Source organism: Amblyomma maculatum, chromosome 6 (genome assembly GCF_055883805.1).
Source record: "Amblyomma maculatum isolate TAMU_Amacu chromosome 6, ASM5588380v1, whole genome shotgun sequence".
In the NCBI taxonomy this organism is placed as follows: domain Eukaryota; kingdom Metazoa; phylum Arthropoda; class Arachnida; order Ixodida; family Ixodidae; genus Amblyomma; species Amblyomma maculatum.
The window spans coordinates 92,470,285-92,488,046 of record NC_139349.1 but is presented as its reverse complement, the minus strand read 5'-3'; positions in this window follow the sequence as shown (position 1 = coordinate 92,488,046).

The window sequence follows — 17,762 nt, the reverse complement described above, 5'->3', positions numbered from 1 at the left end:
CCTCGTAACCAACTCCGCCCCCCTTTCATCCCCCCAGCGCTAGCAGCGACCGACTGATATCGCTGGATGCCGCTGACGCCGCTAGAGAGTCAAGATAACGTGACTGCATAGAACACCGTCGGTTGGTTTGTGGGGTTTAACGCCCCGAAGCAACTCAGGCGCATAGAACACAGTCGCTGCCATGCAGAAAGAGGAGGGGAGGGTCCCCCCCCCCCCCTGTTCCTGTGTGGCGGATAGGGTGCTCGTCAGTTGCCGACGCGCCGGTTATTTCACGTAGGCCCCGGCATGTCGACGAATACGTGACCACCTTCCCACGGCTAGACCTGGTTCTTGGCGCTGCTGAAGCGAGGGTATCATAATGTTTGCGTCGGCATCGGCGGCGTTATCCCTGAAACCAACTCCGCAGCTGGGGTTGACTCACTATCGGCGTCAGCAGCAGCATCAGTCAGTCCCTGCTATCTCTTCCCTCCTCCCTTTATCGCGTTGTCCGCTTGCTGCGCGCGCTTCTGCCCCCATCGTTTGCCGTTGCGTGTACACGCTGCCCCCCTCTCCCCTCTTCCTGCGAGTCTCCGGTTGTCAAAGCGCCGGCTCGAACTTAATTCCTCTCTTCGCGCGCTCTAAAAAATTCTGTGATAGCGCATACATGTGTTGCTCGATTTCTTTGCCTCAATCTATCGAACAGGTGAAACAGCTTATTTGCTGCGCTCAAATTTCGCATTAGGAAATAACGTAATCGTCGGTAATTTTTTTCTGAGTTTGTTGTCTCCACCGAAGAAGTAGCGTGTGGGATTTATAGATATTGCAGGGAGGTCATCGATAGTGGTAGATTTCTTTCAGGGTGTTTCTCTCTGGAATATTTGTTTGGTGTAAAGTGGAAAAGGTTGTACCGCGCTCTGTATCATAATGCTTTCCAGGACCCTTGTACATGGCCATATACAGTGTGGCACTGGCACAGATGTATTAAAGAGAGTAAAGAAAATGCAAGTTTTGCCGGGAGCTAAGAGCTTTTGTTTTTAATTACATAACAGAACATTACCAGTACAGACGTTTTTGAAGGAAAGGGGCTTTTTTTTTTTTTTACCGTGGGGAGCACATTGTTTAATCTGTAAGGAGCCAGAAAACATTGATCATGTTTTTTTTACATTGTTGGGAAGGGATATATTTTTGGGATGTATTACAACAGACCATAAAGAAGGATGTTTCACTAGACTCACACGGCATTCGATATTTAAGCACAGAGAAGGAGGATGGGGTTCCATTTGGCGTAATTATGCTTATGGGCCTCCACTGTATATGGCGCTCCAGATTGGCAGGCTATCACTATGACAGGGGTGCCAGACCTGCTAGAATTTCTTTTCGAGAGAGTATGAAACGGTTTATTGCCATTTAAAAAGTGGCTGCAGAACCTCCCGAATGTATCTCAATCCTTTGTTGTCGCTCCGGGAGTTTTAAAGCGACGAGGCCAGTTAACGCTCGCTGATCATGACATTCATTCATGCACATTGCCTTGTGCGTCTTTTTTCATGTTTTGAGCGGAGTTTCCTTTCGGGTTATGTCGTGTGCCAATGACAGGCAATAAAGAAAAAAAATCTGGGTCGTGGCCCAGTTGCTAGAGCGCTGGGCTCGGGATTCAAGGGATGGAGGTTCGATTCCCGGTGTAGACGAGGTTTATTAATTTATTTTTAACTCTCGAAAGCGGGACATCTCTGCTGTCCTACTTTTGCTGACAACCTTCTGTCCACAACGAAGAAGCATTTAAGGCTTTCGCCTTAATATCTCTTAGTCCTGCTGCTCGGCTGCTATGGAGGGAAGAGTGTCCTGCACCAGTGGCACCCATCCCCAATTCGGGAGGTACTAGAATCAAACTCAGCTGCCACCGAGCACTCACCGGTCCGATACTTTTTTTTACAAGAATTATACTCAAGAACCAAGCAGAGGAGCAACTCCTGTTCCAACTTGAAAAGTGTATATAGCGTACTCGAGGGCAGTGTTCCAAATGCCAAGAAGATTATCTGCCATAAGGCCACCACTTAGCCATTTGTTTTAGGCATCCCTCACTGCCGAACCAGCGGGCTGGAATATGATGGGTGAAGAGAAAGCTCAAAACTGGACAGAGGAGAAATGTGCAGAGAGCTATTTAGAAATAAAAATTACAAGTGTAACACTTCTCGACCGAAAATAGTAGCAATATTTTATTGTGAGTATTAACGGAAAGAACAACCGAGTGGATAAAAGGTAATGCAGAGAACCGTTTATCTCACAAAGAAACATAATATCTCATAGGCGCATCGTATGTAGCGCTTAAGTGTTTTGCGTTGGCCATGCAGTTCGACAGGACCACCGTGATGTACTTCTTGCGAAAAACAAAAAACAAAACTATTCAGCCTAGTTTTTCAAAGAAAGCTGGAGCTCCATCTGGTCTCTGAGTGATCGAAGGGGTAGTAGAAGCCGTTCAATAAAGCATTTTCACATTTTCAGATATTTGCAGTTGGCTGGTTTCCTTGAAGTATAGTTAAAGATGCGCGTCGCGAGCGAGTCAGCACAGTGTACTTGTTATTGTTGACGTGTCGTTTCATTGTGTAGTATACTGTTGTATGGTTGTTGTTTTTTGTTTTTTTTTTTTCTTTTTGAGAGACTTTCTGCGCTTCGTCTGCACCTAGCAATTTCGAAGAGTTTTTCGGATCGACGTGCTCGTATTTTAGTGAACTTACTATTCCTAAGTAGGCACAAACATCAGACTTTATATTAGCTGGCGTGGCGAAGTAGGTCATTTGATAACCTCTTTATTCAAATGTGAGACAAAAAAAAAAAAAAAAGGAAGGACAAGGCGGATAAAAATAAGGTATCCTCTTGCGGCTGTAATGTATCGGCTTGTAGAATAACTGATTATGCCTTGAAAAGAGCCAGTTCAGCGCCGAAAAGAAATTTCTATTAAACAGTGTGAACAGAATAGGGACGGTTAAAATAGGCAAAATACGCAAAGCCGTTAGATAAAAATAAAAGAACCAAAATTTCAAACGAAATGAAAACTATTCCCAACAGCGCTCGCCTGCCGGACGGCTAGAACATGCCATGACAGCAGCTCCTTTGTTTCTTTCGCTTTTACTTGACTATCACCCTTCCTTTGCATGATCTTGCGTTTTCTGTCGACATGATGTCCTTGTGGTTTGTCCTCGGCATACGCAACTTTCGTGAGGCCGTTTTTCTTTGCTCTCTTATTGTGTGCCTTTTAAACATAAGCTTCGGTTATTTTGCTTCGAATTCTCTAGACTTTTCTCCATCTTATTTTCTTTGCTTCTCTTTCTATCATGCGTACATTTCTCGCCCACTTTTTGGTTATTCACTGATGACTTCCTCCCATTTTTCATATGCGATTGTTTGGGCTTCACATTCACGAAATACGCATTTCTTGTTTCCTTTCTTTAACCTGCGTCTAAAACTTTGCATTTCTACAGCATGCTCCGGCTCATGCGATAATACAATGACAAAAGAAAGGGAGACTTTGCTAGAAAGCATCATTTTAGTGCCCACTGAGCAACATGTAAAACATCGCTCGCAAAAATATTCGCCTTAAAGTAAATGATAGGATAAAAATAACACCGAATGAACGCCACTTCATCAAGCTTGCTATTTCACGTCTTAAACATAGCATTACTCTTTAACGGCGTTACCCTTCGGTCCGACGTTAGTCTCAACCTTCTTCTCTCAAGGAAGCTTCTCTGCAGCCAGAACCGGCCGAGAACTTCGAAATAGGGCGATGTTGCTGTAAGCCAGATAAATTGTCCATGAAGGCGCCATTGTTATGCAGCCGTCGTAAGGGCCGCAATCTTTTCTCAGGGTTCAGACAAAATGCATATATCAAATTGTACGCTTGAAAGAGAAAACGACGAATAAAAATAAAATAAGTCATCGCCATTTCCAACTAGGAAACCGCCCTACGGTGCGACAGCAACAAACTATAAGAAGCACGTGGGGTCAAGTTATACTTCAGAGACATTTTTTATTTGCGTAGCCGTGTCTTTTTCTCTCTTAGAACTTGGCGTCAGCCTCCTTTGCGAACGCGAATTCACCAAATCGCAGCAGCAGAGGGTGTAAGAGCACGTGGAGTCGACGTTCCACTGCTTCCACACAAGGTATTGAGAATAAAAATATTCTCGTTATTTTTTATTCAATACATTGGTGTTTAGGAAATTATTATTTTACTAATAAAATAGCTGTCCATTTTGTTATGGACAGCTATTTGCTGAATTTTGCTGCTACTCACCTATGGGGCAGGCACATGGAGGCTAACGGAAATGGGTGTGTGCTATGGAAGGGAAAATGGTATATGTAACGAAAAGAGATAGGTAGAGTGCAGATTGAGTCAGAGAACCAAGGCGAGTTAATGACATTCTGGTGGAAACCAAGACAAAGAAATGGGCATGGAGAAGGGCATGTAGTGCGAAGAGAGGATGATCGATGCCCAGTAAGGATAATTGTCTGGTTCTAAGAGAAGGAAAGAGAAGCAGGCAGCGGCAGAAAGTAAGGTGAGAGGATGAGAATAAGAAGCTTGCAAGGTGAAGTGGATGTGCTAGCACATGGCCGGGTTAATTGGAGGAATACGATAGAGGCCTTAGCCTGAGCAGTGGGTATGGTCCTCCTGATGCTGCTGATGATGAGGATGATTGTTTCGACGAAAAAACATGCCCCAATGGGCTATCCGAGGCACGGGTGTGTTTACGAGATGCACACCGTACAGCCGAATTTGAATATAACTAGCGGACAAGAACTCGTCGTACCTACGCCCTGCAGGATAAATGCGTGTGTCTTTCGAGCGAAATTATAAAGCGATAGGTTTAAGGGCTACCCATGTAGGGTTTATCGATTAGATGATAACCTTGAAGCGGGCTGCGAATTCTCATTTGGTAACCTCAGTAAAGACGTTGCATCCTTGATATTCTGGCCCACTAAAAATATTGGCAGTACCAATAATGACAAAAGTAAAAGTTAGTACGGCGGAAAAGAGTCCTGAGTTTACCCAGTTCTGTGTAAACTAGGCCCACAAAGCAAACGAAAATAGACAAGCGCCTCTCCAGTGCGGAATAAAACATGCTTATCAAAAACAATCACTCGTTAAGTGCAACGACCATTTTAATCTTAGCCACCCCAACAAGACCCTCTATCACGATCCCCCTGTGCTACGCTGAAAAATTTGTTGAATTTCCAAAGACGTTAGCGCGACACAGTGACGCAACACCAAGTTAACTATTAATCGTTAAACAGGAGGGGAGGTGGGGTAGGAAGCGGGGGCAGGGGGCAGGGACACACACAAGAACGTACGTTCACTCCCGGTGGGGTCGACCAACGTGCTCCTCTCATCCATCGCCCGCACTTCGGCCGCGACAGCGGGCCGTCATTTTTTACATGACCATTGCCTTCGCCGTTGTAACACCCTCTCTTCCCCCCCCCCCCTCTTTCGCGCCGTACACACCCGAGAAGCGGCGCCGCCTGGCGAACGACGGCAACGAGGCACGTACACGACAACGTGGCGCAGCCTTCTCTCCGCCATCTCCGCCCAGAAGGCGGCTGCGGGAAGCAGGATAACCCCCCGAGGATTATCTTCTGCACTGATATATGGCTTCCAAGCTATGGTAACGAGCCGGGGGAACCGCGTGTGAGGCAGGCTTAAGCCGAGCCGCTGCCCTAGCAACGCGGTGGTGGGTCAGCGGATTGAGAAACCCGCTTGTCGAGCCGACGCAGCGGTGGCGGTGGTGGTGTTCGGCGCAAGTAGTCCGTGCGCCCTGGGGCGAGAGCACTGCTCTTAAATAAAGTGTTTTTCTCTCTCTCTCTCTGAGTTGTAGAAGAAGGGAAAAAGAAAGGTTACCTCGGATTGGGAGTGAGGAGCTCTGGTGCATCAGGAATAGGGAAACCGACAGCGTTTGAGTCGAGGGAAAATTTCAAAGAGACCGAGTTTTGCGCGTTGAATGGGCCGCGCATGGAGGCGGGGACAGTGAGCTATATTTGCTTATACGCATCGTTGAGAGATTCATCTGAACCCTTTAGGCAGAATGGCGGGGAGTTTCTTCTTCTTCCCGTGCAAAGCAAGGCTGAAATCAATTTCGTCACAACCCCTTTTTTTTTTTCTGCATATCTTTAAAAGAACGTAAACATACAAAACTTGTGGCTTCACGCATGAGATTACATGGGAGCGCGATCATCGTGACGCGCTATAAGGCGGAAACGGATATAAGAGGAGCTTAAATCCTGCAAAGCATTGCGAACAATTTTTTACAGGCTGATTTTAAATGTGATGGCATTGAGAGCCCTGTTCGGGAGGAAACCTGGCGCCGGCATTGTCAGCGTTGTTGCCGCTTTGAGCGCAAAATCATGTCTGACTCTAGAAGTGCATGATAGCTGACAGATGTCAAGGCGGGACAAAGATTGCTGGACGTGTTGTGTGACATCAGAGACCTTATGAAATGACCGCGATGGCAGTTGGGTAGCTGCTGCTCCCCCCGCCGCGGTGGTACAGTGGTTAAGACGCCCGACTACTGTGCTGGAGTTCCCGGTTTCGATCCCACCCGCCGGCAGCTGCGTTTCGATGCAGGCGAAACGAAGTGGGATCTGTGTGCTGTGCGATGCAAGTGCGCGTTAAAAATCCCCAGGTGGTTGAAATTACTCTCTAGCCCTCAACTATGGCTCCTCTTTCTCTCTTTCCACTTTCACTCCCACTTTCCTTCCCTTCCCTTATGGTGCGGTTCACGTGTCCACAGAACAAATGTGACAGATACTGCGCCTTTCCTTTCCTGTGAAAAAATAATAATAATAATAATAATAATAATAATAATAATAATAATAATTATTATTATTATTATTATTATTATTATTATTATTATTATTATTATTATTATTATTATTATTATTATTATTATTATTATTATTATTAGCTGCTGTGATATGGGAGCGGAAGGAGAATGGGATCAAACCCTCGAGGATTCTCGGATCCCGAGTCGAACATGTTATTGTTAGGCCATGCAGGCATGTTCATACGGTTAATTCAGAGGGCTTTATATATTTACCATGGGGTCCTTCACATATTCTGGTAGCTTGCAAGTTTTCATGTGCGCTGGCGATGAGTATGTGCGAGATAATAGAGGGAAGAAAATCGGGGACTCGTGATTAGGTGCGTAGAGAAGGGCATGTACCCGACCGAGGAGCCGCGAGGGTAGGAGAATATGGGAGTCAATAAAGCCGTAAAGGAGGAGACTGAGTGCCCCCCCCCCCCTTCCTTTCCTCCAATGTTTTACTGCCAGAGCAGTAACAGGGGCGCCTCGCGAAAATGTTTACGTGCATGGTCTGTGTGCACTATTGGTGATAGAAGCCCCCACTGTCCGCAAGCATCGGGCTGTTCACCAACACATCACTTTGGTTGGGCGGAACCACTGCAACTCGTCCCTCTCCCCCTTTCCTCCGAAAATTTAGACCACCTGGGGTTCTTTAACGTGCACTGACATCTCACAGCACACGGACGCCACTCCGTTTCGCCTCCATCCTCCGAAATTTTCGGAGTCCCCCACTACGGCGTCTCTCATAGCCTGAGTCGCTTTGAAACGTTAAACCCCCCCCCCCCCAACCCAACCAAACCAACCAACCAACCTCCCCCCCAGTAACCCTTCATACTCCAAAAGCGCCACCCACCACTAAACCCCGTACACATCCCCACGCCGACGCATTGGGAAAGCTAGCTGGCCACTTCTCCACAGCACCTGCACAGACCCGCATTAATTGAACTGATCAATGAAATTTATTTGGTTTATTCTGGTTACAGAAACCGAAGCGAAGGCAAAAAGGCCTGACAAAGTGTTTGCTCCGCATGCAGTTCGACACACAGGAATCAGAATCATCTACAACCACAATTTCGAACACAAATTACACACATTGAAATATAGAATATAAATGTATAGGCAATGAATAAGGAATAGTCAGATATTTTCTACCGAATACCTGATAAAAAAAAATTGCCGATGATTACGTTACTTCCTAATGCGAAAAATGAGCGCAGCTCATCAGCTGTTTCATCTTTTCGATAAATTGAGGCGAAGATTTTGAGAAAGACACGTATACAATTACAGACAACGTTTTTTCTTTTTTTTTTCACACGTATTCCTTCAAGAAACACTACACTAACAGTTCTTGGCTGCCACGAAAGAAGCTTTTTGGTCGGAGAAATGAAGAGAGCAATTAAGTTATCGGGAGGTTGCGGGAGGCAGCGCGTGGGCCCGTAACAACGTTGCGCGATGAACAGATAGCAGCGACTGACTGATGCCGCTGACGCCGCTAGCGAGTGAAGAGACTCTGCGTTTCGGCTTGGGATGCACACACCCTGATCTGCTGATTGCGAGCCGACGATTCAGCAACCGGAGAGCACCCTCGACGCCATGCAGGAAGAAGGGGGAGGGTAGGGGGTATAAGTAGCGGCGAACGGGGGAGAGCGCGCAGCAATCATATAACACGCGCGGTCGGCGCCACGCAGGAAGAGGGGGGAGGGGCTGAGGTGCGGGGCTGAAAGGGAGGCAGAGCTGGTTACGCCGACGACGAGGGCGACGCCGATACGAAGCCCAGGAACGGGCGCTCTAAAAACTTAGAAGAATGTATGTCAGGAAAATTTCTCAGAAAAAAGGCATGCAAAGTATACAATAGATTATGGATTTAGGTATAGTATCAGTGACATGGAGCACAGTACACAATAACGCAGTGAAGATATAACTCAACCGTAGAGCTATGTCGTCAACTTTTACGGAATTAATGAAAGTTCTGTTCTTCGTGCAGCAAAGTCATTCATTAAAAATTCATTCTTGTAATAATAGAAAACAAATTCAAGAGATATCGCAGCTTGCTAGCATAAAGTCTCTTGATGTCAATTTTTTTCTTTCTTTTAATTTTGCAAGAAGGATATCTTCGCTCAAAAGAGGGAGCACGAAAGGAATGCGTGAAGCAGAAATTTGATGTTCGAGTTCAAGATAACTTTATTGCCGTCAATGTAGAGGCCCCTCCGCTCCCTCAGAAAGACCCTAGGGTCAAAGGATCCGCTCATCACGTACGTGAAAATCACGGCTGTCCACAGGAATGAAAGACTAGACCTCCCACCTCCAGATCGGTTTTTCTCACTAGGAGTACTGAGACTGGAGAAAATTACAAACAAACCGATCCCTTCCACCTTATCTATACGAGGAGGGAGAGTTCTGCACCAAATGTCGGATAATAACCAATCAGGATCATCTCATTTGGGAATGCCCCGATTCCCCCGTGCATATTGGTGGAATCACAGAGAAAGAAACCTGGGAAGCCTTCTCCGGAGCCGGGCTCCGGAGCAGCAAGCTTGAGTAATCCGTCTGGTACGGGACGCTTTGCGAAAGACGTCCCCCTGCGGGGCAGTAGTTCCTGTGTCAATCGAAAGTTTCCTCTTTTCAAGGCCAAAGCGTCTCTAGCAAAAAGCGTGGGTACTGACGTCTACACACATGATCTCTTGGCAGGTTGCCAAAGGAATAAAATGGCCCCCTTTTCGGTTATCTTAGAATTGGACGTAGTGTCTTTTCGCGCATGAGCGCGATTATGTTTTAACTTTTAATGCCTCTGACAGGTGTATCAGGCCTACGGTAGAGGCAATAAATTTTTACTAATGCCCAACCAAGCGTTCCATTCGATCACTACAGGCAGGAATGCGGACGTACGTACGTTTAGAAGACACAAATGTAGATTTCTGGCGCAAAGAGAGTTTGCTCAAGGTGCGGTGTCGAAGGACATTTCAAAGCCGCCTGCAAGACGGCGAGGTGCGCGCGGTGCGCGGTTTACGGTCACGCAACGAGCGAGTGCAAAGAACCATGCCGACGCTGTAAAGGAAGTCACGCTACAGTCGACAGTGCCCAGCCACGCTCATACGCTGCTGCCGCCACTCTGCTCTCCCAGCAGCCTACCACGCACGTCGCCAGTGAAGGAGTACGGAATCCCGAAGAACCCCTTCAGCGAGACGCAGGACAAGATGGAACTGAGAAGACACAGGTCACGGCGGTCACCACTCGAAACACAGAAGACGTTTCCTCGGTCGAAGGAAACGCGCCGACCATGCCTGAGACTACGTCCGCTGACTACACTTCCGAGCTGTCAGACTTAAGTTCTCAGCAAGACCCGGAAGGAGAAAGACGCCTGCTGCCGCCACTCTGCTCTCCCAGCAGCCTACCACGCACGTCGCCAGTGAAGGAGTACGGAATCCCGAAGAACCCCTTCAGCGAGACGCAGGACAAGATGGAACTGAGAAGACACAGGTCACGGCGGTCACCACTCGAAACACAGAAGACGTTTCCTCGGTCGAAGGAAACGCGCCGACCATGCCTGAGACTACGTCCGCTGACTACACTTCCGAGCTGTCAGACTTAAGTTCTCAGCAAGACCCGGAAGGAGAAAGACGCCTACACGCCGAAAGACTTGTCAACCCTATAAGCCAAGTGTCAGATCTCCTGGAAGCAGCGCGAAAGTCGGGCAGCATTCAAAATGCCGATACCAGCAGCTATAGTTTATTCAGCGGCCACGCCCCCTTCAGCAGCCATCTTGGCCTCCCCGACGACTCACACGGTCCCAGTAATATAACAGAGCCACACCTCGAGCCAAGACTGGCAGAAAACACCAGTAGGACTAATGCAAGCACAGGGCGAAGTCGACCGCAAGCGGAAGACTCTAAAAGACAACTGTCCTCCTCAGACAGCAGCACGGCAGCAAGAAAAGATATTGCCCTGCTCAAGAAGTAGAAAAAGACACCGGACGAAAGCGCCATGGATTTCACTTCAGACACAGAATCGCCTTAGATACAGTCATCTCGCACCGTTGTGCGAATTTTTATCCCCCCTCCCTTCAACAGAACTGGAATGCCTCGTCGACGCCTACCCAGCCTCGCTATCAACGGCGCAGTCATCTTCCGGCAGCCACCCGCATGTGTCGCCAACCGTCTGCATCTCGGACGCTGCCCGCTTTGCCACGTCTGCCGTATGCAGTTACTCCTCTATTATTCTGTGCACTTTTTTCAGCGCGTGTGTGCTTGTGCATCGCATCGTACTAGCCCGTCAGCCATTGGGCCGCAGAAAGTTTTGTTCCAAGTCGGTAAGCCAGCGTTTCAATGCCCTTCATATCAATAGAAATGGCATATTTGCACATAGTAACACTTAATGCACAAGGCTTCAGAAAGAGAAACAAGCAACGAGAAATAGTCCATTTTGCAAGAGAAAACAAAGTGGATCTCCTGTTGCTGCAGGAATGTGAACTGCGGAACTCACAAGAAGTTAAAAGTTTCTGTGAAGAGTTCTCCGTTAAAGCCTTTTTTTTTTTCCTATAGCCCTTCACGGAGCCGTGGAATGGGCGTAGTTGTGCTTTGCCGACCATTACTGCATGTTAGTTTTCGTTTGTTTGACACAGAAGGCCGAGTGATTGATTTTGATTTTTTCTGGGGGAAAAAAAATTTCGTGCACTGAACATTTATGCTCCTGAGACGCGGCCCTAACTTGAAACGTTTCTTCACAGAACTGGCCTCTTTCATTTCAGAGAACCACCCGTTTTTGGTAGTAGGCGATTTCAACTGCGTTCTGGATGCCAGGCGCGACTACGAGGTCTTGGCTAGGATGGGTCCATAGCCCACGCGGCCGAAGTTATTACGATTCGTTCGTGAATATCGACTGACCGACGCTTGGGTGCATATGAAAGGCGACACTTTTGGTGGCACATGGCGACAAAGGCGAACACAGACCAGGCTAGACCGCGTGTATCTTCCACCTAAACTAGTCCCTCGTCTTGTACAATGCAGTGTCCTATCATTCTCTCCTGACGCTGGTCACATCTCGGACCACCAGCCGTTTTCTGTCATCCTGCATTTAGAAGCCCGGGGATCGCGGAGATCTCTGGAGGCTAGACGTAGCTTCTTTACGGGATCCCGCGGCATTAGCTGAAATCAGGACAGCAGTAGCAGAATCGCTTACCCCGCAGAAGCGAGACATCGACAAATGGGACGATTTAAAACAAAGCTGGAGATCCGCATGCATAAGAGCAAGCAGGAATAGGAAGATAGCAGAGACGGAACAGATCTCTGAAAGCTTGCGACGCATTCGCATAGTGCGAATTGGAGGTTCGAAGTCTCAACTTATCCAGAAATACCTTGAATGCCAGCGTGACCGATACAGCCGCCTTTTGTGCAGAAGCTCGCAGACGTCGGCAAAGGCATGGGCAACTAATCGACCAGTGTCTGATCCAGAAGTGCTACGTTTGGCACACACGTCAAGTTCCGCCCGCAGTAGTTCATCTTTCGTAGAAAAGGTATTCGTTGAAGATGGGAGCGAGAGCGGACTGCGTCGTGATATCGAAAGGATGTTCTACAGCTGGTTCAGTGATGCTTTTATGTCGGAATGCACGCAAACTGCAGAAACGCCCAAGAATGAAGTCACTAAATTTTGTTGTAATCTTCCACAATTGGATGATGCAGAAGGAACAAATTTAAACTCCTCCACTGACAAGCAAGAACTGTTTTTTGTCCTGAAGATTATGAACAGTGGAGCAGCTCCAGGAACGGACGGCCTACCCGTCGAATTTTACCGAGCCTGCTGGCCAGAAGTTAGTGACGCTTTAATAGCCCTACTAAATGCAGTGCCGGAATGCAAAGAAATACCTAGATCCTTTTCAAGAGGGCGTGTAACCCTCCTGCCTAAACCCGGCGCAGATCCTGCAAAACCAGCATCATGGAGACCAATAACTCTTTTGAACGCAGATTACAAAATATTTGCAACCTTACTCGTCCATCGTCTTGAAGGACTTAAGTAAAACAGTTAGTCCTCTCCAGAACTTCTCCCTTCCTGGGAGCATATTTTCCTCTCTCAACCTTACTCCAGACATTATACAATACACGAAAGCGCGGGCAGCACCAGGTCTTCTGGTTGCTTTAGATCAAGCGAAAGCTTTTGACCGCCTCGAACATATACCTTTTCGAAGTTTTGCGTTGTTATAATTTTCCCAGAGAGTTCATCCAAATTCTTCAACTGTTGTATTCAAATATGACTGGGGAACTGTTGTTGAACGGAATCGTAACACCAACATTTAATGTCATAAGAGGGTTCCGGCAAGGATTCCCGCTTTCTCCTGTGCTTTTCAGGCAGGCAATTAGCCCATTGTTAAGGCGTTGGCACAACAATAAGGGGCCTCTCAATGCCAGGTTCCAGCCGCGTTAAAGTATCTGCTTACGCGGATGATGTTACCCTTTTCCTAGAAGATGTTGACAGCCTTGTAGGTGTCTTTACAGCTTACAATGTTTACTCCACTTTGTCGGGTGCCAGAGTGAATATCAATAAGTGCGAAGCACTAAATTTGGGAAATAAGGACATCACTTTACCAGGTGGAATCAGACAGGTAGATCCCATGCGTACATTGGACGCTATTTTTTGCGCAAGTAGTGTATCCCCGCACATGTGGAAATATATTGTGAGCGGGATACGACGACAGACTGAAGCTGTGTCGGCAGGATCCTTGTCTTTGGAGGAAAGAGCTTATTTAATTAAGAACGTAATGTGTAGCAAGCTTTGGTTTGCAGCACGAGTGGCCCTACCACCGTCATCAACGATACGCACAGTGAACACTCATCTCTTGGTTCTGGCTTGGGAAATCGCAGTACGTAACGCAAACATCCCTCCGTCTTCCTAAGGCAAAGGGAGGCTGGAGCCTACCATGCGTAGTCACTTTCAGCAGAATTCTCTGTACAAAGTGCACTTGTGATCTAGAAGACGAATCTTACCAATGAAGGGTAGTATTATTGTACTGGATAGGTCATTATAAGCGTACTCTAGTGCCTCGAGGTCTAGGTAACTTAGCGCCAGCAGCTGTTGTGCCAGCGCCCCAGTATGCTGCAGCAGCACGTATGTATGCACAATTTGAAGCGCTTCCGAATGTGTTTTGGCGCTCAGCACCAGTATCCAGGCTGTGTCAGCGCCACCTTTGAACTCTTTGCCAAGTCCGACACACAATTGGAAACCTGTTTCTTCGCGTGACCTGCCATCGACTGTCAGAGATGTCTACTGGCAGTACTCGTGGGGCATCTTGCCAACCAGGGACGGGCTGAATAGATGGGGCATGGTGCCAAATAATAAATGTATAAACTGTGCTCAAGTAGACACCAATAATCATCCTATAAAAGAATGTGTAGTCGCGTGTACTATGTGGAAGCTTGTTGGGAAGGTTTTCGGTGTGTCTCCTACACAGGCTGCAAGACAGCGGAATACATTTGAATACATGGTATACTATACGGTGATGTATGTACCGTGGCATTTCCGTAATGCGTCCGAGAGGTCGAGAAGACGAAACAGAGCAATGTTTCCTAGGTTGCGCAAGTTGCGTACAATCATACATGCTAATTTGGAGGAACGGCTGTTTGTTTTGGGGGAACAAGAATTCCTCCGCCAATGGTCAACACGATATTTTCTTGTATCTAAAAACAGAGTGCTTTTAACTGTTTGAGGGTCTGGGACGTAACATAGCGGCCAGTTTGGACCTACACTAGCAGTTGTGTAACCTATATGGTTAGGTCTCTATTGTTGTCTGTTGTAACTTTTGGGTATGTGCAGAGTGATCATTTGCTCTTTTAATTGTCATTTCTTAACAACATTCATGCTTACAGTCAATTTTAGTTTGGAAAGTGTTGTCCTCTTGTTGTCATCCAGCATCGTGTCATGTTTTCACATGATTGTATTGACCCGCGCCATGGTGTTGACGGGTCTGTTTTCTACTGCTGTACTTGACATGTCACCTTCGGGTGTAATAAAACATTTTCTTTCGCCTTTTGATTTTGAAGCAACCGTAGGATATTGTAAGACCCTCTTATGCACATTTTAAAGAGAATGATGTAAGCTTTCAGCGCTCACCAAAATTGGCAGTTATAATACTTTCCGCGGTCCCACCGAATAGTTAAATCTGCTTTGAAAATGAATGAGCGACGTTGTTTTTGTTTTTTTTTTCACAATATTTCTAAGCAAAGTGTATTTATTGTAATCAGCTTTTATTAATATATCAACGGAAATGATATAAGCTTCGCATACTTAGTAGATGTTTGCTTCTGAAGTTTGTCCGATGCTCCCGAGTGACTCAAACGGGCATAGAAAAACAATGGCGAACGTTTTTTAATATAAATACCAAAAGACACGAGCTTTCGAGGGAGGAGCTAACGATATGATTGAATTAATGATTTATTTCAGGTAAATATTACAGGGCATGTATGTCACAGCATCTGGATCCCTAGCTGAAAGCTAGCTGGGATCCATGCAAGAAATTTCTTGTGAATATGTGGGCATGCGTAATTATTAAATAAGCATTTTTGCACAAGGCTCTCACACTAAAAATACACAATTCAAGCATTGCTACTATCAATTACACCCTTATGCAGGTAAAAAGTATACATACAAGAGCAAAAAGTACTCAGATTCATTACACCATAATCTCTTTGTAAGTTAGAGAAATATGCACAAAATTAAATACACTAAAAAATGCATTCTTAACAATATGGCTTAAAATGCTACTTCAACAACACCGGAAAGGTATTACTCTGCTTTATTGTATTTGGAACCAGCACAAACTACAGTCCTTTCGACATAGACATTCTTTGTCTACGGGAGATGAAAATTTCCACTTATGGCGCTAGGAGTGCTTCTTGAAGGCATAGTAAATGCAGATGAATGTAATGGGTAATTGTTTTTGAGTCATGCGGGAACTGTGAATAGTGTCCTATATTGAATCACGACTTAAGAGGTAGTATAACTCACTCACTCACTCCCTCACTCACTCACTCACAATGAGAACCAATCTACTTAGACAAGCCCGTAGACTCATTACTCATAGGAAGAAGAGCCGCACCTTTGAGTCCTAAATTTATTCAGTTTTTATGGGCGTTGCGATTCTTGTGTGTGTGTGTGTGTGTGTGTGTGTGTGTGTGTGTGTGTGTGTGTGTGTGTGTGTGTGTGTGTGTGTGTGTGTGTGTGTGTGTGTGTGTGTGTGTGTGTGTGTGTGTGTGTGTGTGTGTGTGTGTGTGTGTGTGTGTGTGTGTGTGTGTGTGTGTGTGTGTGTGTGTGTGTGTGTGTGTGTGTGTGTGTGTGTGTGTGTGTGTGTGTGTGTGTGTGTGTGTGTGTGTGTGTGTGTGTGTGTGTGTGTGTGTGTGTGTGTGTGTGTGTGTGTGTGTGTGTGTGTGTGTGTGTGTGTGTGTGTGTGTGTGTGTGTGTGTGTGTGTGTGTGTGTGTGTGTGTGTGTGTGTGTGTGTGTGTGTGTGTGTGTGTGTGTGTGTGTGTGTGTGTGTGTGTGTGTGTGTGTGTGTGTGTGTGTGTGTGTGTGTGTGTGTGTGTGTGTGTGTGTGTGTGTGTGTGTGTGTGTGTGTGTGTGTGTGTGTGTGTGTGTGTGTGTGTGTGTGTGTGTGTGTGTGTGTGCGCGCGCGCGCGCGCGCTCTGAAGCACGCGTCTGCGATATATGACGGAAATGGTTCGTACATGGAGTAGGGTGCGCAGGGATCCGACCTCCGCCAAGTCGGGTAGAGCGCGCGCGCGGGGGAACTAGCGGAAAAGGGGGGGGAAATTCTTTGCTCGCAATTTCTGGGGAGGAATGAGTGATCGAAGCCGAGGCAGCTGGCAATTGGGGACCCGCTGCATAATTGCCACTTTGGCAAGCGAACAGGAGGAACGACTGAGTGGGTGGAGAGTATCCGCCACCAGGAGTCGGAAGAACGGTGAAGGAGAGAAGGGAGAGGAGGAGGAGCGTAAGCGCCCAGTGTGATTAAGCGGCCATGTCGGAGTAATCCCAGTGCGCCCCATAGGCGCTGCGTGACTCTGAGAAAAGCTGATTAATTACGGGCCAGAACCACCTCATAAGGTCGTCTGAGAGTACACTGCCCTTCTCACCCCCTCCCACTTCCGTTGTCGGCTGTCTCGTTAGCCAATAGGACACGATGCCGGTTCGCCGGATTCTACTATGTCTCGGCAAGGGATCACGAAGGCGTTGACATAGTCATGGCAGAATCTTACCATTGCTAAAGCAGAAGCGAAACTTCTTTCGTTCCTTTCAGTCCTTTCTTGGGTATTTCTGTTCATGTATGCCTTTTCTAAATCAAACATGTTTGCTACGAAATACAGGCTTAGTTGCGATTGTCAGCACCACTCCCGTGCTCGCTTTCTTAATGTTGTGACCGGTGTCTCTGATCGTTTAGCTAAGTCGTTGAGCTAGCTCGCGAATAGTGACGTCTCTTTCGTTTTGCTTTTTCTCGAGCGCGCAGTCTGTTTTCTGGCGTTAGCAAAGCGGCTTATGGCCTCCTAAGAAACAAAAATTGCATGAAATATGCCATCAGCAGCGGAGAGCTGTGAAATGTGTAAAAGGTTTGAGTTGTTATACTTCCTCTCTTTCTCTTTGTTTATTTCGCGATGCATTTTAACTGCAAAGCATCAAAGCTATATAAACGAAAACGATCAAATAAAAGGCGAGACAAATAGTGCGTTTTGTGATGTTACTGATGTAAGTACTGGATTCTAAAAGCGCATTCGTTACAACTAAGGTAACCGATAATGCCAACTTGCTTCCTGCTTGTGATTTTTTTTTTTTACATTTCTTTACGCCTGGTTACATTTTTGTGCTCGGATTCCGTAGTCGCGCCAGCACAGAGCTACCCCTCAAGCACTCTTACAGGCTATCGAAAGCTTTATTTATTTATTTATTTATTTATTTATTTATTT